Below are 22,933 nucleotides of genomic sequence, written 5' to 3' on the forward strand. Positions count from 1 at the left end.
ATCCATGGCTGATCATTTATCTGAATTCTCTTTCCTGCCCGTTTTGTTTTCCATGTCTTCACCTGATGAAGAGGCTACGCTCCAAGCGGGTGCGATTTCAAACAGACGTGTTGGACTATAGTTGTGTGACTTATGACTGAAAAAAATTGAGTATGTTATTACACACACTGGAGCAGTGGGATTTAAACCTGAGCCTCAGGGCTCTGTGGGAGACTACAGCTGCATCACAAAACAAACCTCTGTAGTAAATAGGTCCTCTTCTGTTGAATGAGAGGAAACACCTTCCCCCTCAACATGAGACATGACCACTGTACCCCCACAGGCCATTACAGTAAATTGAGTCCATCTCCTGTTGAATGAATGAGTGAGAACACCTTCCTCCTGAACCCCTCGAGCCCATTGTAGTAAAGGGGCGGGGACAGTGAGGGGCCTGCGAACCTCTCCACCAATCCCAAAGGCTGCGGTCGGTGCGGACGAATCGGAGAGCGACATTCCGGGTTGTGGCTTCCTTTTTAAATGCAAAGCCGGCCGCCATTGGTCAGGTGGAGTAAGGTGCGCTCTGATTGGAGGGAGCGCGGATGACGCGAGTCACTGAAGGAGGAGACGGAAAGAAGAAGAAAAACAAAGATGGCGGCGCGAGGCTGCGGTTTTCTCATCGACTCAGCGGGCGGTTTCTGACGGAGGGAGGGGGGCAGACAGGCATCGTTTACCTCAGAAAATACCTTTAAAACACATTTCAAATTAAAGCCGGAACTTTTCAAACAAAAGTTGTGAAGAAAAGGAGACAGTCCCCGGTGGGGTTTATTGTTTATTTTTGTATAATTTCCGGGGCCCGGGAAGGGGGAGGTGACGGTTACCGGGTGAACGAGAAAACAAATTAAAAATGTCGGCGGTGGAGGAGAGAGAGCCGGCGCCCGCGGCTTCTTCGGCGGCGGCCGGAGCCCAGGAGCTCAACAACCCCCCGGAGCTGGAGGAAGGTCCGAGCTCCAAGAAGCGGGGGGTCCGGCTGGAGGCTGGATTTGCTCAAGGCTTGTATCTATTAACTTATTTAAATGGTACCTACTGTATGGGGCTATGGTTTACATTAAAACCGGAGGATCATGTCAGAGTGTTTGTTTATATTGAGCAGTTGTAGTTGGTAAAATACACTCCCTGGAGGAGCACCTTCTATGATGCTGCATTTCTTACCTTCTGCCCTTCCCCCATTTGTTATCTCACATCTTAATTTTACATTTTATTTGGTCAAATTTAATTTCACATTAATCAGCCTTGGTATTCACTGTATATTATTAATTAATCTGTTGGATTGTTGTAAAACAAAATTAATGGTGTAATTTCATTTATGACGTCTGAGTTTGACATTGAATGTGCAGGTGTGAATACCAGTAAGTTGTAAAAATAAATCAAGAGCTTGTCCTTTTTTAACAAAAAGAGAAGTTTAATGATATTATTGACATTGTCTCCTTTGAGCATGATGATTCAAGTCTGACCAACAAACCATTTCATGCAGTCAATTAAAGTCTAACTAAAGTTTAATTAAAGTCTAAGAAAATAATTCTGGCAGGCTAAGATTTATACAACCCAAAATACGATTGATTATCTTGTGTATTCCTACCTTTAAGCCGTATTGGAAGGCAATGCGTGGCAGTTTGAGACTGAAACATGGCTGGAAAGAATGTGGATTGATGAGGAAAATCAAATGGCAGAGTCTGGGGCCACAATCTATCAGTCTGGCTTGATTGCATGAGTGGTGGTTCTTCAGAAGCACCTTCCAAGCCATGAGCTCAACCACCAAGAACAGACAAGTGTGAACACAGGATTCCGACTGCAAGATATATCGCATTACTTCTGTTATTGACCAAAATGCTGGAACTCACTCCTGAACATTGTTGCAATCCACATCATATTTGTGAAGCAATTTAAGAGGCAGATCAGCACACTTTTCAAGGTCAGTTTGGGAAGAGTTATCGGCACAGCCAATGATATTCACATCTCGTGAAATAGTAAGCAAAGAGCCCAGGGTGATTGATGAGGAAAGTCAAAGTGGCAGAGTCTGGGGCCACAATCTATCAGTCTGGCTTGATTGCATGAGTGGTGGTTCTTCAAAACCACCTTCCAAGCCATGACCTCAACCACCAAGAACAAACAAGTGTGAGCACAGCATTCCGACTGCGGAATATATCGCATTACTTCTGTTATTGACCAAAATGCTAGAACTCACTCCTGAACATTGTGGTAGTCCACGTCATATTTGTGAAGCAATTTAAGAGGCAGCTCAACACCACCTTTTCGAGGACAATTTGGGAAGAGTTGTTGGCACAGTCAATGATATTCACATCTCATGAAATAATCAAAGAGTCCAGGGTGTTGGAGACTGTATGTTAGCATGGAAAGAGGATTGGCTAACTACCACAGTTGTGGTAAGGAGCATGATCAGGATGGCAACTTGTAACTAGTGGTGTACCACAGGGATCAGCGCTGGGGCCAACATTATTTACAATATATATATGAATTACTTGGATAAGTAAAGTGAATGCACTATTGCTAAGTTTGCAGAAGAGACAGTTGATATGAAAGCAGGTGGTGAGGATGACATTAGATATCTGGAGAGGGATATAGACAGGTTCAGCAAATGAGCGAAAGCTTGGCAGATGGGAAAATGAGGTAATGCAGTTTGTCAGGAGGTGAAGAACTGAATATTAAATGGAGAAAAGTTTAGAATTAGAGGGATTTGGAATAACGTCCACGAATGTCTTCATCCACTTTCAGTGAGTAATAGGGGGGCAAATGGGAGGTTGGCCTTTTCAATAGAGTTTAAATGTAGGAAGGTTATAGTAAACCTATTTAAGGTCTTAGTCAGGCCACAACTGAATACTGTGAACAGTTTAGGGCCCTTTACCTGAGGAAGGATATATTGGTATTGGAGGCAGTCCAGAGAAAGTTGACCATGATGATATCAGGTATGGAAAGAATGTCTTATGAGGAGAACTGAACAGTTTGGGCCTGGGCTTATTAGAAGTTAGAAGAATTAGAGGTAACTTATTGTCATGTCCAAGATTCTGAGGAGACTTGACAGGCTAGATGTGGAAAAGTGAGTGAGTCTGGGACCAGAGGAAGTAACTTCGAAATAAGAGATTGCATTTTTAGGACAGATTGGGATTTCTCCTGAGGGCAGTAATCTGTGGAACTTGATATGACAGAGTGCTGTTGAGCCTGGGTTGCATTCAAGGCTGAGATAGTTGTTTTTTTATATCAGTAAGTGAATTGAGGATTATGGGACAATGGCAGGAAAGTGGAGTAAATGTTTGCCAGAATAATCATGATCTGAATAAATGGCAGAGTCAACTCAATGGGCTGAATTGAATAGTAAATAGTAATGAGGAAAAGGATACAACTGGCAATTACAGACCAGTCAGTGTTGGGAAGCCTAGAGATTGTAGGGAGTTGGTGGCATTTGGGCATTGTTACTGGATTTAACATCTGGAGTTTCAAATTGATACTGCTATGGCCCCGATGCAATTTGAAATCAATTTATGTATCTGGAATATAAAGCTTATCGCTGCTTTGGTGATCTTATCAATTGTCATAAGTACCTATCTTGTTCACTAATAACCTTTTTTTAAAGGAAGGAAATCTTCAGTCCTTTCCCAGTTTGGTGAATGTGTCACTCTTGATCAAAAGTCATGTGGTTGACTCTTAACTGCCCTCTGAATTGGCACTTGGTTTGTTTTGGGAGACAAAGTGTCACGTTCCATGAATGACTAAAGAAAAATATTCAGGACAAGATTGTCACTGTCAGTGAAGGGAAGATTGTGATCTAGTGATACTGGTTAAGTAGCCCAGAGATCTGTCTTCTGAGAACAAAAATTAAAATCCCATCATGGATGCTAGTGGACTTTAATTTCAATGAATAAAAAGATCTGGAAGTGAGAGTTTGTCTCAGTATTGGCAACCAGGAAACCATTATTGGCTAAGACAATGAATTACAGATGTTGGAGATCAGCAACAAAAGGCACAATTGCTGGGGAATCACAGCAGGTCTGGCAGCATCTGTGGAAAGAAAACAGTTTAGTGTTTTGAATCCAGCCTAATTTTGAAGGGCCACCGGACTCAAAACAGTAACACTGTCGTCTCCTCATAGATGCTGCCAGAACTGTTGCTTTTGTCCAATCATTACTGATTGTCGTGAAAGTGTTCTTTAAGGGAGGGAAATCTACCATTCAAAACCCTACGCACGTCTGTGCACGCTCACATCATGTGACTCCAGACCTACTACAATGTGGTTGACACTCAACTGCCTTCTAGCGTGTAGCCAATTGCTTGGTCCAAAGGCCACGAGGGATGGTGAGCAAATGTTGGACGTGCAAGCAACAATTGCATCCCTCAAAATATTTTCATATATATTATAAAACATAGATTAATGAAGGACAACCAAAATAAACTGCTATGGGAAAGTCATGCCCAACTAACTTGATTTGCTTGTAGTTATAAATATTGTTTTAAAATCCTCTTCAGAGAGGACATTGATTCCATCATTGTTGCAATACTGCATGCAATTCTGTGCTTTCTGCTACAGGAAGGGTGTTGTGAAACTTGAAAGGGTTCAGAAAACATTTACAAGGATGCTGCCGGGGTGGGACGGTTTGAGCTACAGGAAGAGGCTGAATAGACTGGGGCTATTTTTCCTGGAGCTTTGGAGGCTGAGGGGTGACATTTCAGACATTTATTAAAATCATGAGGAGCATGGGTAGGGTAAATAGGCAAGGTCTTTTCCCTTGGGGTGGGGGAGTCCAAAATTAGAGGGCATAGGTTTAAGGTTAATGGCAAATGGAGATTAATATAGATAAGTGTGAGGTCTTACATTTTGTATAGTCAAATCAAGGTAGGAATTTCATGGTGAATGGCAGGACCTTAAGGAGTGTAGTGGAACAGAAGGATCTTGGAGTACAGGTTCACAGTTCTCTGAAAATGGAGTCACAGGTAGAAATTTTTTGGCACACTGGCCTTCATCAGTCATGGCATTCAGTATAAAATACCAAATTAGAGTCAAGTTAAGCACACATACCAACAGCCACCGAATCTGTTTCATATGCAGTATTTGAAACCAAGAGATGTAGGGGTGCAGGTTCATAGCTCCTAGAAAGTGGAGTCATGGGTAGATAGGGCGGTGAAGAAGACTTTCGGCATGCTTGCTTTCATCAGTCAGAGCACTGAGTACAGCAGTTGGGATGAATTGTTGCAGCTGTCACAGATTCCACACAACAACACAAGATGGGACCCTGTCCTCCCCTGACTGACTGTCCCTTTGCATATCAGGGGGAAGACCCCCTTTAATTGTGATAATCAGGAAACATGCCATCCTTCAAAAAAAGGGCTGTGTTCACAAATATTTGGACAGAGGAAGGAAGTTGCAGTCTGGGTGAAGATCAATCTTCATTCAGAGAGAGAGGAAGAGCAGCAGCAGCTTCAGAAGTTCATGGTCCAACTTCTGAAAGGACCTTGTCTGATTTGCAGTTGTTTCTGGGCTTGTAATATCATACTGCAGCATATTGTAGATCTTCAGTAAGAGTGTCAATACTGCACTACAGAGGTCCATTTAGCAACTTGAGTCCATATGAACTCTTCGTGGAGGTATGCAGTCTGCCCCATAACCATGTTGGTTTACAGTTACATATAGATCTACACAAAGATCTTTGGGATTGAGAGGAAAGAATGTTCCACAGTAACTAGAATTACGTTCATATTTTCTATCATGGACTGACTGTGATGACCTTTGCAATCACTTCACAGGAATATTACGGGAGAAGAATTTGGCGGCAGAAATCTCAGACCAAACCTCACATCAAAGTCTGACAGTCACTTGATTCACAAGGACGTGGATATTGATGGCCTTGTAAACAAAGGGGAGAAGGTCTGTCTGCTTTGTTAGGTTTTAAACGTCAGTGTGACTGGAAACTCAGAGTCTCCCATACCCACACACCAGAGTAGTGACTGGAACAAGCTTTACAGACTGAATGAGAGTGTTCCAATTATCAGCGGGTTCTTCAGTAACACCACATACAGGCTGTGAGCGTGAGCGAGTTTTCAACTGATTGTTAAGGTCTGAGACAGATGAGGGCACCTGCACCATGGAGAAACCGTGGAAATGTGGGGAGTGTGGGAATGGTTTCCCTTTGCCATCTGCGCTGGAGATTTATCGGCGTTTGCACATGGGGCAGTGACTGTTCACCTGCACTCAGTGCAGGAAAGGCTTCACTCAGTTACACCACCCCCTGGCCCACCAGTGTGTCCACACCAGCAAGAACCCGTTCATCTGCTCCGTGTGTGGGCAGGGCTTCACTAGTCACACCACCTGCTGCTGCACCAGCGGATCCACACCGGGGAGAAACCGTTTTCCTGCTCCGTGTACAGAAAGGGCTACACCCGGTCGTATCACCTGCTGCTCACCTTCTGCATCCACACTGGGGAGAAGCCATTCACCTGTCCCATGTGGAGCAATGACTTGTGCGATTCCTCCACCCTGCGCAAACACCAGCACATCCACACCAAGGAGAGGCCATTCACCTGTCCAGTGTGTGGGAAGGGCTTCACCCAGTCGTGCAACTTGTGGAGACACCAGCAACTTCACAATTGAGATGGCGCAGGGATTCGGGTTGGATTCTGCTGTTACCATTGCTGACAGTCACATCTTGAACCCTGTTTAGTGGGTGAAGTGGGAAGGGTAAGGGGTTCCTTTATGCTGACTGGCTGTGCTCTCACCCACTTTACTTCTAGTGGGGGCTGACGCTCTCTGAACCTGGGATTGCACCTTCCCTACGGAAACAGTCCACAGAAGCGGCTGAAGTGCAGGTCGATCTGAAATAGATACATTTGTCTCTGTCCCATTCAGTCTCCAGCACAGTCGATCCAATTGGCCTCTGTCAGTGTTTATGCTCCACCTGAGCCTCCACCCGCCCCTTCATCAGCATACAGGTATCGCCTGCTTTTAGAAAGTTCACTTTACCCCCTACCCCCTCCCCACCCAAGCCTGTGCCAATTCTTAATCCTAACTTAGACCTTTCTATTTATTGCCGATGCGTGGTTTCTGTCCCTGTATTCACCTCCCATTCATGTGTCTATCCAGATACACCTTAAGTGTTGCTAACGTGCCTCTTTCCACTACATCCACTGGCAGTGAATTCCAGGCATCCACCTTCCAACTGTGTGAAAAATCTTCCCTTTCAATTCTCCCCCAGACTGTCCCCCTCTCACCTTGAACCTGTGCCCTCTTGTAGTTGACTTTTCCACCCTGAGTATCTAACAGACTATCTGGCCCAACACCAAACATCCAAAGAATAATCCGCACAGAACCATTTCCCTACCCCTATTACTCGACATTTACCCCCTGACTAATGTACCTAAATTTCACATTCCTGAACACTGTGGGACAATTTAAGCATAGACAATCCAACTTAACCTACACATTTGGATTGTGAGAGGAAACCGGAGGAAAGCCATATCGACACAGGGAGAATGTGCAAACTCCACACAGACAGTCACCTGAGACTGAAATCGAACCAGTTTCCCTGGCACTGTGACACATCAGTGCTAATGATTGAGCCACCATGCCGCCCCCGTCCAGCCAATCTGTGTGTCTCATCATTTTGTTGAGGTCATCCCTCCACCTCCATCTTTACAGTGAAAATAATCCAGGTTTATCCCATCTCTTCTCATAATGAGACCTCCAGACCAGGCAACATCCCAGTGAACCTTCTCTATACCCTCTCCCCAGAGCATCCACGTCCTTCCAGTAGTGTGGCGACCAGAACTGCACGCAATATTCTGAATGTGACCGGAATAAATAGCTGTAACATAACTCGCTAACTCTTACACTCAACACAAACGTGGTATGTGCCTTCTTGATCACGTTACCCGCCTGTGTTGCCGCTTTTGGAGATCTATATAGTCAGATCCCTCTCTATGCTAGTGTTTCTATGTGGTCTGAAATTTATCGTACAATTCGTGTATTTCCTGTGTGTCTGTATCCAGCTTCACCTTAATTGTAATCCCCTCTTTATCTCTTTTCCCCCATCCTCACCCCTCCACACATCAGCATATCATAAGGCTATAGCAGCAGAAATTATGCCATTCAGCCCATTGAGTCTGCTCCACCATTCAATCATGGCTGATAAGTTTCTCAACCCCATTCTCCCCGTAACCTTTGATCCTCTTGATACTCAAGAACCTAGTTATCCTATCTTAAATATATTCAATGATCTGGCCTCCTCAGCCTTCTGGGACAGTGAATTCCATAGATACACCACTCTCTTTCTGAAGTTTCCTTATCTCTGTTCTGAAAGGTCTTCCCTTTACTTGAAGGCTGAGGAGGAGGCAGAGAGGAGCATGGTGTGCACCTGTAAACTCCAGAACTTCCCCAACTTCACAAGTCAACAATAACGCTTTCTGGACCAAGAAACGAAAGGGCTGACGAGAAACTGTGACACCACAGGAAGTGAAATTAGGCCATTCAGCCCATTGAGTCTGCTCCACCATTCACTCATTCTTGAGTATCAAGGGGCTCAAAGGTTACAGGGAAAATGGGGTTAAGAAACATATCAGCCATGATTGAATGGCAGAGCAGAATCAATATGATAAATGACTTGTTAACCATCCCTGGGAAGAAGGAGGCAACACAGTCTCTCCAAGATCTCAAACCGAAACGTCCAAAGAGTGGCACATTGCCCTTTAATCTGTAAAGTCAGTGTGATAAGTGGTGTAACCTGCTGTAGTGTTAAATGTAAGTCCCTGACACTTTAAAATCAACAATCAGCAATTTATTGAACCAACTCTCACGGTGAACAAATGAACGAAACTACTAACAAACTGAATAAATCCTTCTTAACTACTGAGTATTCTGGAATAAATCGAGATTCTTCTGGTATGCTGTTCCAATCAATACATGTCCCACTCAAATAACACAAAATAGAATTTAATCTCTCAGATTACAACCAGGTTATGTGTCTTCCGGAATATTCTGTGCCATCTTCTGTCGGGGTTGCCTCCTCCGATTCCTCTCAGGAACCCCTTCTTTATTTTTCTAAATGATGCTTTCTCTAATACACAGATGACTGAGAGCACCAATTCTTTATGATAGGATTGGTCCTGTTGTCAAAACTTTAGGATTTCAATTTAATAAGTTTTTGGTAGCCAATGGGGCTGATTTAAATTGATTGGTGAAATTGAAAACCTGTTGTCTTGTCCTGCTAACTGTACAGCCCTTTGATACAAATGTTTCAGTTCAGGTGCTTTCTGTTGTGATGATGCTGCTCCTTTTAAGAAGATTATGTTGTTCTTGGTTTATTTTCAGGAGGGGTTGTAAAAGGCAGAGCTTCTCATTCGTCTAGGATTAAGGATTTCGCTAATGGTTAACAGATACTGGCTAAGGCAACAATCAAAGAAAAGGGTTTGACATTTTATTTTCTAAAACACTTCTACAATGAAAGGGCAGTTGTCCCATTCTTTTCCCCTGGTTTGGGTTTTAGCAGGCAGTCTGTCTGAAGCTGCTGCAGGAAGAGATGTTTCCTGATTCAACAGATGTTTCTGGCTGACTCTGAAGCTTCAGGGAAAATAGTACCAGCGTATTCAGCCTCTCCCTGTAGCTCAAACCTTGCAGCCCTGGCAACATCCTTCCAAACATTTTCTGAACCCTTTCAAGTTTCACAATGTCTTAAAAAGATGTCAACTTTGCTCGACTACTGTGGGAGAATTTTCTGCATGATGCGTTCTGTCTGAAAGAGCCCTCCCCTGTGCTGTGACAGAGCTGCAGTGACTTTCAAAAGCCTGACAAATGCTGTTATCAGTCAAAGATTCAGTGGGAGAAGCTTCTCAATCACATCTGTAATTGGAGAAAGTGTTTTTAATAATGAGACATGAATAAAGGATGCATTAATTTTTTGTTCTAAAGATTTACTCATACATCTCAAAACAGAGCATATGAACCCGGTCACAAGAAGTCTACGGGAATATAAGACACCACTGCCTATTTACTGACCAGGACCGACTTTACACAGAAAACATGGACATTTTAAATGAATGGGGTGCCATTCGTTTTACAATCAGGTGAACTTAAGAGGCACAGCATTGGCTTAGAAATGAGAGATCCTTGACACACACACAGCCAAAATCATCACTGCCATTATTATCTAATCAGAATTTAGGCTGGAGAGGCTGGGATGTTTTTTCACTGGAGCAGAGGAAGTTGAGGCAATATTTTCAAACCAAGAGCGGTAGAGATGGCTTAATGGTAGCTGTCTCTTCCCTAGGGGGAGGATTTCAAGACCAAGGATGCGTTTTTATGGTGAGAGGAGAAATATGGAAGAAAAGATGTGGGGCAAAATATTTACAGAGTGTAGTTCGCCTGGGGAAACAGCTGCCAGTGGAAGTGGTTGAAGTAGGTACATTAACAACATTGAAAAGGCGTTTCAACAAATACATGGATAGGAAAGCTTTAGAAGGATATGGGCCAAGTGCAGGGAAATGAGGTTAGTGTTGACAAACATTTTGGTCAGCATGGACCGGTATGGGCTGAAGGGCCTGTCTCTGTGCTATAGTAATCGATGACTGGTGTCTCTTTGTCACTCTGACAGTGTTGAGTTTCCACATGAACCAGGAAAAAGTGAGGACCGAAAATGCTGAAGATCAGAGTTGAGAGTGTGATGCTGGAAAAGCTCAGCAGGTCAGGCAGCACCCGAGGAGCAGAAGGATCGATGGTTCAGTCATAAGGACATCCAGATGAATATCTCACTAAATCATGCTGAATAAAATCTGATCTCATTCGTCAACTCTGATGCAGAGGTGCTGGGGGTGGACAGGTCAGAAGTCACACAACACTAGGTGACAATCCCAATAGATAGATTTGAACTCACGAGCTTTCGAAGCTCTGTTCCTTCATCAGGTGAAGTGATGAAGGAGCAGCACTGATGAAGGAGAAATGCTCCCAAAGCTTGGGATTTCAAATAAACCTGTTGGACTGTAACCTGGGGTTGTGTGACTTCTGACTTCTTCAACTGCGCATTCATGTTGAACTTGATGGGATACTTTATCCAACTCGGCGTAGTTAAATCATATCGCTTGGAGGGGTTCATTTGAAACCTTCCCAGAGGTGAATTCAACAAGATTGAATTATTCAAAGTTACTCAATTCTAAACTTACATCAGGACCGGTCGTCAGAGAGGTACAGCACGGAAACAGATCCTTCAGTCCAATTCGTCCATGCTGACCAGATATTCTAAATTAATCTAGTCCCATTTGCCAGCACTTGGCCCAAATCCCTCTAACCCTTTTTATTCATGTCCCCAACCAAATATCTTTTAAATTCTGGAATTCTACCAGCCTCCTCCACTTCCTCTGGCAGCTTATTCCATACATGCACCACATTCTGCATGAAAAGTTTTCCCTTTAGGTCCCTTTTAAATCTTTCCCCTCTCACTCTAAACCTATGCCCTCTAGTTCTAACAACATCCTGATAAATCATTTCTGATGGAGATGTCAACGTTTCGGGTAGAACCCTTCTTCAGTCCTGAGGGATAATATCTGAAATGCTGACTTCTCCACGTCCTGTTGTGCCCAGCCTCCTGTTTGTCTATTTTAGATTCCAGCATCTGCAGTTTTTTATTTTGTCTCTAACAAATGGTGGAGCAGATTCGATGGGTCAAAATAGCCGAACTTCTGCTCCAATGGTCTTGTGGTCTTAGGATTTTGCGGGTCCTAGGCTCAATGAGCAGCAGCGCCCACTGGAAGCAATGTTCACAGAATCATGGAGTCCCTGCAGTGTGGAAATGGGCCCTTCTGCCCAACAGGTTCAGAGCGACCCTTTGAAGAGTAACTCACCCAGACACATTCTCCTACCCTATCACTCTGCACTTACCCCTAACTAATGCACCACACCTACACACCCTGAACACTATGGGACTATTTAGCTTGGCCAATTCGCCCAAATATGCGCATGTTTGGACTTTGGGAAGACACTGCAGCATGCGGAGGAAATGCACACAGACACTGGTGGCCAGGGCGGGGGAGGAATACGTACAAACTCCACACAGACAGTCACCCTGAGGATGAAATCTGCGTCCCGGGTGTTATGAGGCAGCAGTGCTAACCAATGAGCCACCACCACTCCCAACCCCCCCCTCCCCCCCCCCCCAAGTAGAAAACAAAAAAACCTATCAGCTCTCCCACTGCACCCACTATCAGAAAGGGCAGGACGTTCAGTCCTGGGGATGACCCTCAGCAGTGTTACCGGCAGAATCGGATTGTTGGGAGCATTGGTGCCTCCCCTGGTGCTTGTTCAAGCTGCAGGACATTGTGAACTTCTGCCCACATTCAGGGCAGGCAAACGGCCTCTCCCCAGTGTGGACCTGCTGGTGCGTCAGTAGAGTGGAGGAGACAGCAAAGCCCTTCCCGCACTCGAGGCAGGTGAATGGCCTCTCCCCAGTGTGGACCCACTGATGTGTCAGCAGGTGGGAGGCCTGGGCAAAGCCCTTCCAGCACTCAGAGCAGCTGAAGGGCCTTTCCCCAGTGTGGACCCGCCGGTGCTTCAGCAGGTCGGAAGAGCGTGTAAAGCACTTCTCGCAGACAGAGCAGGTGAATGGCCTCTCGCCGGTGTGGACCCGCCGGTGGGCCAGCAGGTCAGAGGAATCGCTGAAGGCCTTCCCACATTTGGGGCAGGGGAAGGGCTTCTCACCGGTGTGGACCCGCCGGTGAATCACGAGGTGGGAGGAGCGAGTGAACACCTTCCCACAATCTGGGCAGCGGAAGGGCCTCTCCCCTGTGTGCACCCGCTGGTGCCTCATCAGGGCAGAGGAATCATTGAAGGCCTTCTCACACTTGAGGCAGCTGAAGGGCCTCTCCCCTGTGTGCACCCGTCGGTGCCTCAGCAGGGCAGAGGAATCACTGAAGGCCTTCTCGCACTCAGGACAGGAGAATGGCTTCTCCCTGGTGTGACTGTGCCGATGTGTCTCCAGGGCAGACGGGACACGGAAGCCTTTCCCGCAGTCGCCACACTTCCATGGTTTCTCCATCGCCGAAGCTACAGTTGCACAGAAACGCGTGTATGTCCCCTCCCTGCCTTGAATTCCTCTATCCAGCTAGATAACTGATTCAGGCTCCACACTCAGTGCGTTGCTGCAACAGTAGGGTCTCTCTTCCAGTCCCACTGATGCTGAAAACGTACTGAAACAGGAACCAATTGGATCATAGTTGAAAATTGTTGCAGTCCCGATGGAATGAGTGGCTCACAAATGCTGGAGAATCAGAGTCGAAAACTGCGGGTCAGGCAGCATCCGAAGAGCAGGAGAGTCAATGGTTCAGGCATAAGCCCTTCATGTCTTGATTTTGAAACTTCATCTTCAGATCTTCAAATACTCTGTAAAACGAGGTTACAAAAGTCAGCACTGTCAGCCCAGGGTAGAAATTCAGAACAAGCAATTCTACTTTCTACAGAACATTCTTTTCTTTTGTTATTCCACAAAACTGAAAGCACCATCCCACTCTCTCTCTCTCCCTCCCTCTGTTCTCACTCCATTCTAATTCTCCTGAAAGTGCTGAATCAGGATCTGACAGGGACAGAAGAGCAAAACAGTCATGACTGACATCTCTCTGAATTTTGGATACCTCCACCTGAAAATTAATATCTTCCACGACATTGGGATACAGTTGAGAGTGATTTTGGGAAGCAAAAATAAAGTGTGTACATTCAGGATGAACCTGCAATTCAGCTTCTTGACAAACAACCAAACGCAAAATGGTTAACGTGCACCCACGGGGGTGGGGGAGTTTTGGAATGAGACATCAAGGCAATGATACTAGAGAGAAACTAAACAGACTGAAGTGGCAAACCAGAGTCATCTAGATATACAGCACAGACAAAGGCCCTTTGGTCCAACTGGTCGATGCTGACCAGATATCCTCACCGAATCTAGTCTCATTTGCCAGCGTTTGGCCCATATCCTTCTAAACCTTTCCTATTCATATACCCATCCAGATGCCTTTAAATATGTTAGGATTATGCCAGCATCCACTACTTCCTCTGGCAGCTCTTTCCTTACATGCACCATCTTCTGCATGAATTGCCCCTTAGGTCCCTTTTAAATCTCCCCCACCGCCCCCAAACCTATTATTCATTAGTTCTGGATTTCCAGAGAAGTGACCTTGTCGATTTACCCTATCCATGCCTCTCTTGATTTTATAAAGAATGGAAGCATCAACGGCTCAGGGCGGGGATTGGCGGTGGGGGGGGGGGGGGGGGGAGGGGGGCGGGGTGGGATGCGGAAGGAAGCCGAATGTGCTGGAGCCAACGCGGAAGAAGAGGACACAAAACCTTGAAGTTGCAATGAGGAATACTGCATGTGCTGTACTTGTACCTGTTGATTTTATTTGTGGGAATCAAGTGTATTTTAAAAATAAAAACAAACAAGATATCTCCCCTTTCCCAATCTCCCAATGCTGTTCTGGACACAGAGTGAGAGAATTGGGAGCAGGAGGTGGCCATTTGGTCTTTTGACCCTGCACCAGCATTGAACAGATCATAACTGGATATGAATATACCTACAGCCAGGTGGATAAACTGAGATTTCTTTCACTGGAGCAGAGGAGATTGAGAGGTGAGGTTATAGAGGATTATAAAATCATGAGGGGTACAGATGAGGTGAACGGCAGGTGTCCTTTCCCTAGGGTGGGGCTTTCAAGATTCGGGAGTAAATTTTGAAGGGGAGAGGAGAAAGATTTTTAAAAAGACATGAAGACCTCCATTTTTTTCACACAGAGAGTGGATTTTGTGGATGGGTGTCCAGAGGAAGTAGTGGATGCAGGTACAGTTACAATGTTTAATAGACATTTGGATAAGCACATGAATAGGAAAAGTTCAGAGGGATATTGGTCAATCACTGGCAAATGGGACTAGTTGGGTTTGAGAACATAGTCAGCATAGACTAATTGGACCGAAGGGTCCATTTCTGTGCTGTATGACCCTGTAGCTGTGCTGTATGACCCTGTACTGGTCTTAAAACCATTTTCTTGGAAATCCAAGATGGCGGTGGTTTGAGTGGTCTGCTGTGCTGGGCTCTGTGCCATACCCCCGGCAATGTGGACCTTTACCCCCGCCCCCCCACCACCTCATTAACCATCTGTAAGAGAAAAATAATTGCTAATAGAAACTTACTGAACATCTGGAGCTGCTATAATTGTGGTTTGACAGCGTTAGGATCAGAATGAAAGCAAATGAAGGAAAGGGGCCGACAGGGGTGCAGCAGGCAGGGCCCTCCCCTACTGCATCGGGGGTGCCTCGAGCCATTGTTCAAACTCCCAGGGCAGTCCCTTTGGGTTTAATGGGGCAGCAGTAGTTACTCTCGGAGTTTGCCAAACTCTGAGATAAGATTGAAGCAGCGGTGGAACCACTACCTGCCACGCTGGAAAAGCATGAGCAGGAAATTCAAATGTTGGCCCGAAGAGAATAGGCAGCGGAGGAGAGGACCGTGGCATCGGAGACCGTGGCGGAGGTCTCAGGAGGAAGGATCTGAACGCTAGAAGACCAGGTTCGGGTCCTTCAGGAGCAAATGGATGACCTGGAAAACAAAAGTAGAAGAAAAATATTACAGCTCGCGGGTCTTCCGGAATGTAAGGAAGGTGAAAACCTCGTTGGATTTCTGGGGCTGGAGTCGGGTCTGTTGAGTGTGGGGCGGGCCCACCGGATCAAAATGCGGTCAGGGCTGGACCCGCGCCCCCGCACGGTCCTAGTGCAACTCCTGCATTATAAAGAAAAACAGTTAGTGATTGAAACAGCAAGAAGATTGGTAAGAGATCCAGAGGCCTTAATGCACAAAGGCTCAAGAATGATGTCTTTTCAGGGCTTCTCAGGAGCCTGGATTAAGAACAGAAGAGCATTTGATGAAGTTAAGAGAAAATTAAGGGATCTGAACATTCAATATTCCTTGAGGTACCTGGCCGTGGTGCATTTCTCTCATGGAGGGACGGTATATAGTTTTGATTCAGCAGAAAAGGCGAAGCGCTTTGTGAATTCTCTGAATTAAAGGACTCAGGTCGGGGTGAAGGCGGGACATCATGACAGACAATGCTACTTTTTGCCCCTTTTTGTTGTGGTTATCGGCTTTATATGTACTGCCTTAATGTAAAACTGGAATTATTTAGTAAAACGGTCAGTTAGGTCTTGTCTGGGGCCTTTTTTCACTGCTGTCCTTTTGTTTTTGGATTGAGGGTGGCTATATCTGTGGTTAAGATGTATGGAGAAGGCGTATGGGGAGATGGGCATCGATTGTTAACTCTCAGAATGTAAATAATATGTTTTTTTCAATCTGTGAATTGCCTGGCGCTTGGGGCACAACCTCAGCGGGAAGGAGCCGGGATGGTGGCAAGAGTACTGCTCACAATGTGGTCTCATCTACAATGGGGAAAATGAAGCCTAAAACTGGGTGACTGCTGCACAGAACATCTACGTTCTGCCCGCAAAAAGAACCTGAGCTTCCAGTTGCCTGCCAATTCCACACCCCACCCTGTTCCCTGGCCAACATCTCTGTCTCAGGTTTACTGTAGTGTTCCAGCGATGTTCAGCACCAGCAGAACGAAGAGCATCGAATATTTCACTTGGGGACCATACATCCTCCGGTCCCAATATCGAATTCAATAATTCTAGGGCCTGAAATCGTTAGTATCCTCGTCCCTTCCACACACACCAAGCCTTGTTATCACACAGTCTGTCATTACACACTACCTATTATTAGCCACGAACAGTCTCCATTCACCCTCCCACACAGATCGTTATCAACTCCCTTTCCTGTCCAACAGTTCTTCCCTCGCTTTGGGCTGTGTCCTGATCTATCATTTACTGCATCCGTCTTCCTCCCACAATATCTCCTGCATTTTAACCAACGTTTTCCCAATCACCATCAGTTCTGTGGAAGGGTCACCGGCAACTCCTGTTTTTTTTGTTTGTGATATACAGCATCAGCAGTTCTTTCAGCTTTTTATTGAGGTAGAGTTGGAAATCGTTTCGAGAGACAGAAGGAGACGGGGGAGAGACAGAACAGACATGAACTGTTAATCTCCGTTGTTATTCAAAACGTAAAATCATTGCGGCGCGATCACTTTCCTTAAGCATGAATAAAGCTCACCAGTCGTTCATGAGCTTGTGGCGCAACGGTAGCGCGTCTGACTCCAGATCAGAATGTTGCGTGTTCGAATCACGTCAGGCTCACTGACGTCGACTTCTTACATTTCAAATCAAGAAAGGAGCACGTTCACTCCGGATATCTGTTGAGCCAAGTCTTCTTTACGGAAACTTTCAATCACACGTGAAGCTTTGCTGTCAGTTTGATTTGTGAACACTGTGTCAGGGAGGTAGTGTGCCCATTGTTTGGGTAAATGCTCAGCTCCCCCAGTTCATCACGGGATTTAAACACAGCCGCCTCCCTCTGGGCAGCCGCTTCGTTCAGTCGGTGACAGCGCGGTGTGAATAACATAATACCGATATTTTTACAACATAATCCAGAGACTCCCAGCTTTATGTTTCAATCTATCAGGAGAGTGACAGCGAGTGCAGATAGAAATGTTTCCCACCAACAGCAAATTCTTTCCTCTCACTGGACACAGTTAAAATTATCGTTATTCAACAGAAGGAGCGGAAACTACAGTCTGACGGCCTCTCTCCACATTAACGGTGAGACTGAATTTTATAAACGGCGTCAGTAAAATCCAATGGCGGACACTGATTTGGTTCAATCGATTATTTTGCCAAGCGTAATTCATCAAGGGGTTGCTGCTGTGTGAAACTGCGTGAGGAATTAACGCAGGGCCTCCTGCGCATGGAACACACCACAACTGATGTGTTTCACCTTCACCAGTTTATTCCTATCTCGGAGAAGAGAGGTTTGATGATTCGGATCATAGCAGCCAGAAAGAGATCAAGAGAAGAGCACTCAGACCTTCACAAGCTTATCACCACAGCTGGGCCATCGTGGCCCGTGTATCAGTATGGGACAGTAATCTGCATCTACTGACTGGAAGCACAGCAAATTGGAGTGCAGGTGGGACTATCACACAGGAGAAAACGGCTTCATCCTATCAACTGGAGTGGCTCCCAATGCGCAACTCCGCTCACCTCAACTGAATAACTGTCAACAAATTACTCAGTGATTCAAAGGAATACTCCGTTTTGAATCTGTATTGTGGCATGTACCTTCGAGAATGATGTCAAAACACCTTCATTGATGTGATGGAGTATCCTGTTGGGCAGAATATGTCCGTTGTCATATTTCCTATGTTCCATTGATCCAACTCCGGTTTCACTCAGAATCACAAAATGCGCAGACTGAGGCCATGCAGCCCGCCTTAGATCTGCTGGTTCAACAATTACTTCACTTCCCCGCTTCCTGAAGTATCACCCTCAGAATTGAGCGTAATACAGGTGGAGGTTTCATTCAGACACGGATTGCGCGGGCGAAAAATCTGCAATACTTGTTCTCACTTTCAACACGTATTTCCCTTCGCCGTGTTCACTGCAATGGCAGCTCTGCGTCGTCCCTAATTCAGGCAGTCCGATCTTATTTAACGAAGCGGCTTTTGAGAAAATTCATCGGGCATTTTTGCTCAGGTCAATTTAAGGATTGATGGTTCGCCTGGGATCGGAACGCGGGAACTCTCACACGGCTGCATATGCTCGAAGACCCAAAGCTAGAATCATATCCTAGAGTAACGAGCCACCAGCCATGGGTACAGCCACCTCCCAAAGCAGCTGAGAACAGGAGAAGACCACTCAGACCTCCAAAAGCACGTAACTTGAATAGTGTGAGTTTCGCGACAGTATCGGTACGGGGCACTGAAACACTCAGGAAGCCGTTTGAAAGGCAAGATGCAGAACAGAGTACCATCACAAACGAAGGTCGTTCAAGGAGGCAGTGAACAATAGCAGAGGATGGTTTCGATCCAACGACTTTTGGGTTATGGGCCCAGCACGCCCCCGCTGCGCCACTCGGCTCCTACTCTCGGCGCGCCGCTCCGCTCCAAAGGCCCCTTCAGCCTTTCGTCTGGCGCGTGGCATGCACGTTCGAGACTGATGTCAAAGATCTTCACTGCTGTCGTCTGATATGGTGTTGCGCAGACGTATGGAGGCTGTGTAAACATCAACTTTTTCTAACTTCCCACATTCTCTTGTGATTTCACTCTAAATAGACGCCATGCGGCCCACCTTCGCTCTGCTGGGTCGACACAGTAAGTACACGTGGGTCTCTATTCGTATCATTCTCTTGCCTTCTCCATGTAATTCTGCAGATTATTACTTTAAACATGATCACCGAATTCCCGTTTGCGTCTAATGAATCTGCCTCTTTGTCAGTGTCAGTTAGGGATTTACTGACCCCAACCACTCCCTGTACGAAAGCATTCTTCCTAATGTCACTTTCGGTTCTTTTCCTCATGCCTTTAAAACTCTGCCGAATCGTTGCCGATCCTTTCAGGCGTAGGAACATTTTGACTACATTACTTTCTCTGTCTAGACTTCGCATGACTTGAAAAGCTTCAATCGGGCCAGATTTCAAACTTCCGTACTCCGAAGAGAGCTGTCCCAAATTTCCAACCGACCCTCATCGCTGACATCCCTCAAACACTGCACGACTCACGTCAACTTATTCAACGCTACCTCCAATCATTTCACTTCGCTGCTTTCTGTCCCATTGGTCCTCCAGGGAGCCCAACCTCGTTTTACGAAGGTGCTTCTTGAGAAAATTAAACAAGCACTTTCGCGCGATTCACGAAACTCAGGCTCGTCCGGGATTTGAACCCGGGATCTCTCGCACGTCTGCGTCGACGAAGACCCAAAGCGAGAATCATACCCCTAGATCAACGAGCCACACGGTCGGCGCACCGGCGTCCCTGCCCCCGCCCTACCTCTTGAACCAGCTGAGTCTTGCTCAGAGTAAAGTTCCAGTTGACATTGAACAGGCTGGGGCTGTTTTCTCTGGAACGTCGGAGGTTGGAGGGTGACTTTATGGAGGTTTACAAAATTATGAGGGGCATGGATAGGATAAATAGGCAAAGTCTTTTCCCTGGGGTTGGGGAGTCAAGAACTAGAGGGCTTTAGGGTTTAGGTGAGAGGGGAAAGATAGAAAAGAGACCTAAGGGGCAACCTTTTCACGCCGAGGGTGGTGCGTGTATGGAATGGGCTGCCAGAGAAAGTGGCGGAGATTGGTACAATTGCAACATTTAAGAGGCGTTTGGATGGATATATGAATAGGAAGGGTTTGGAGGTATATGGGCCGGGTGCTGGCAGCTGGGATTAGATTGGGGTGGGATATCTGGTCGGCATGGACGGGTTGGACCGAAGGGTCTGTTTCCATGCTGTACATCTCTATGACTGTATGAACAGCTGCTTCTCATTCTGTCTCTCTGCTGCCGTTTGCCCGTCCCCAGGAACCGGGCCCTCTCTACTGGCAGAAAATTAAACCGTTTTCTTTCTCAACTTTTCTCTGACACCGGAGTGACCAGTGACAAGTATTGCCCTCCTCAACATAGGGCACAGAGAACCGGAGAAGACCCCTCAGACCTCCACGAGTGTGTCATCTCAACTCTGCATACTGGGCCTGTGTATCAATGTGAAATATTTACGTCGAAGTTTTTTGGGAAGCAGATCAGAAGGCGAGGTGCACAACAGTGCGCCGTTATGCGGGAAAGCTGCTAAACTCGACATTGAGTGAATAGGGAAGATGGTTTCCCTTCTGGGTTATGCTCCCATCGCGCACCGGCAGACATGTCGCCGACGAACAAATATTAACTCTGTCTAAATTGCCACATTCTGTTTTTACGAACCGTGATTTCACTCAGAAGCACAATTTACCTGCTCCCTCCAGAATATCCTTCCAGGCTCGAACATACCTTCCAGGTGAAGCAGCACTTTACCTGCACATTTGCCGCAACCTATTCTACTGCATTCGCTCGTCCTCGTGAGTTTAAATCTCTGCCGAATCACAATAGATCCTTTCAGGCATGGGAGCATTTTAACAGCATTATTTCCTGTTTCTCGGCCCCTACTGACTTGGAAAACTTCGGTTCTCCGAGGAGAGCTGGCCGAATTTTTCAACCTACCTTGATTGCTGACATTTTTACCTTATTCCTAAAACATCGCACCACTCACGTCAACCTGTTCAACGCGATCTCCAACCATTTCACGTCCCTGTTTTCTGCCTCTTTCATCCTCCAGACAGCCCAACCTCGCTTCACCAAGGTGCTTTTTGAGAAAATTAATGGGGCATTTTTGCACAAATCAAGTTAAGCGACGCAGCCTTGACTGGGATTTGAATCTAGGACCGCACACAAGTCTGCACAGTTAAAGAGTCTATCTGGGATCATGCCCCTAGACCAACAAGCCAAAGAGCAGCTCTTTCCTCATTCACCACACACCTCTTGAGCCAGTTGAGACTTGCTTAGTGTGAAATACATTTGACATTGCTCTCTGAATTGCAAGAGACGAAGAGTTTCCAGAACAGCTGCTTCTCATTCTGTCTCCCTGCTGTATTTTGACCCCGTCCCCAAGAACCCGGCTCCCTCTACTGTTTCGAAACTTTTCTCTGACACCTGAGTGGCCAGTGACAAGCATTGCCCTCCTCAACATAGGATACAGTGAACAGGAGACCACTCAGATGTTGTCACCTCAACTGTACACATTGGGCCAGTATATCATTGTGAAATATTTATGTCGAAGTTTTTTGGGAAGTGGATGAGAAGGCAAGGTGCAGAACAGAGCGCCGTTATACGGGAAAGCTGCTAAAGACGACGTTGAATGAATAGGAGAGAACGGTCTCTCTTTTGGGTTACGGTCCCAACACGCACGCGTTGTGCCATTCTCCTGCATTGCTCGGCAGTTTTTCCAGAGAAGTATTTAGCTTTTCATCTGGCGTGTGGCAGGCACGTTTGAGAATGACGTCAGGAGATCTTCACTGCTGTCGTGTCATATGCCGTTGTGCAGACATATCGTCGATGTGCAAAAATAAACTCTGTCTAAATTCCCACATTCTGTTTTTCGAAATATGATTTTGCTCAGAATCACTAATTTTCAAAACTCGCAATATTCAAACTTTAACAAAGTGCTCATAGAAATGATCAGTGAACACCTGGAAGAAATTCTTCCAAACTTACCTGGGGAATTTCGCTTTGAGGGGTCTTGAACTTTAAGTGGAAGGAAGGGAAGTTTGCCTCGAGGCTGTTTAATGTGGAGATGTGTTCCCCATGTAAACTGGTCGTAGTTAACCATCCCAGTGCTTCCCGATGCAGGGCTGTTTGACCCCCAGGGAGGTTTACTTGTAGCAACTGGAGTGAATCCAGAGAGGGAGCAGATTCTGCAAAGGTGCTCAAATACTTTCTATCTCTATTTTAGGTATTTTCCTTGTGTATTCCCTCAGTTTGGCACGTATGCAGTTTGCACCCTGGAAAATGACTGCTTTTTTCCTCATGTTCGCAATTAAAAGTGTAGTTTCTCATGGAACTGAGCCGCATTGAAAGGAGTGTCATATTGATATATATATGTACACGTATTTAGTTTAGGATTAGATTAGATTTGAATTAAGTTTTCCTCTAAACACACCTGAGCCTATCTGGCTGCATGAGGGATTTCAGGTTTCTGTGTGCTGGGTATTATGTGATCAGCAGGCATCTGGCAAACTACAGGAACTACCACCTATGTTATGTTCGTTTAAGTGTACTGCCAATGATCACTTATTTTGTGATTTTTTTTCCAGGAAGACGTGCCGAAAGAAATCTGAAAACAAATGAAACATCAACTTCTGACAGAGCCGCTTGATTCATTGGGACTTGAATATCAGCAACCATTCCAATCAAGAAGACATGGTTGCTTTTGTTTGCTTGAGAGATTTTGGACACTGGTGTGGCAGGAAGA

The 22,933-nt window shown here is 45.8% G+C and overlaps 1 protein-coding gene and 2 non-coding genes across 3 annotated transcripts in view; 2 read left to right on the plus strand and 1 right to left on the minus strand.

Annotated features, from left to right (window-relative positions):
- The window catches only part of LOC140460041 (uncharacterized), a 137,920-nt gene that overhangs the window by 23,140 nt on the left and 91,847 nt on the right, over positions 1-22,933 (plus strand). The window contains exon 3 of the mRNA XM_072554448.1: positions 72-1,028. The gene's annotated coding sequence lies outside the window, so the exon portion shown is untranslated. The remainder of the gene's footprint in view (positions 1-71; positions 1,029-22,933) is intronic.
- On the plus strand, positions 17,174-17,245 carry trnaw-cca (transfer RNA tryptophan (anticodon CCA)). The gene has a single exon. It is a non-coding gene; the product is annotated as a tRNA-Trp (tRNA).
- trnap-ugg (transfer RNA proline (anticodon UGG)) lies at positions 19,805-19,894 on the minus strand. The gene is given in 2 exon segments: positions 19,805-19,840; positions 19,859-19,894. It is a non-coding gene; the product is annotated as a tRNA-Pro (tRNA).

This window comes from Chiloscyllium punctatum, chromosome 36 (assembly GCF_047496795.1).
Source record: "Chiloscyllium punctatum isolate Juve2018m chromosome 36, sChiPun1.3, whole genome shotgun sequence".
Taxonomy (NCBI): Eukaryota; Metazoa; Chordata; class Chondrichthyes; order Orectolobiformes; family Hemiscylliidae; genus Chiloscyllium; species Chiloscyllium punctatum.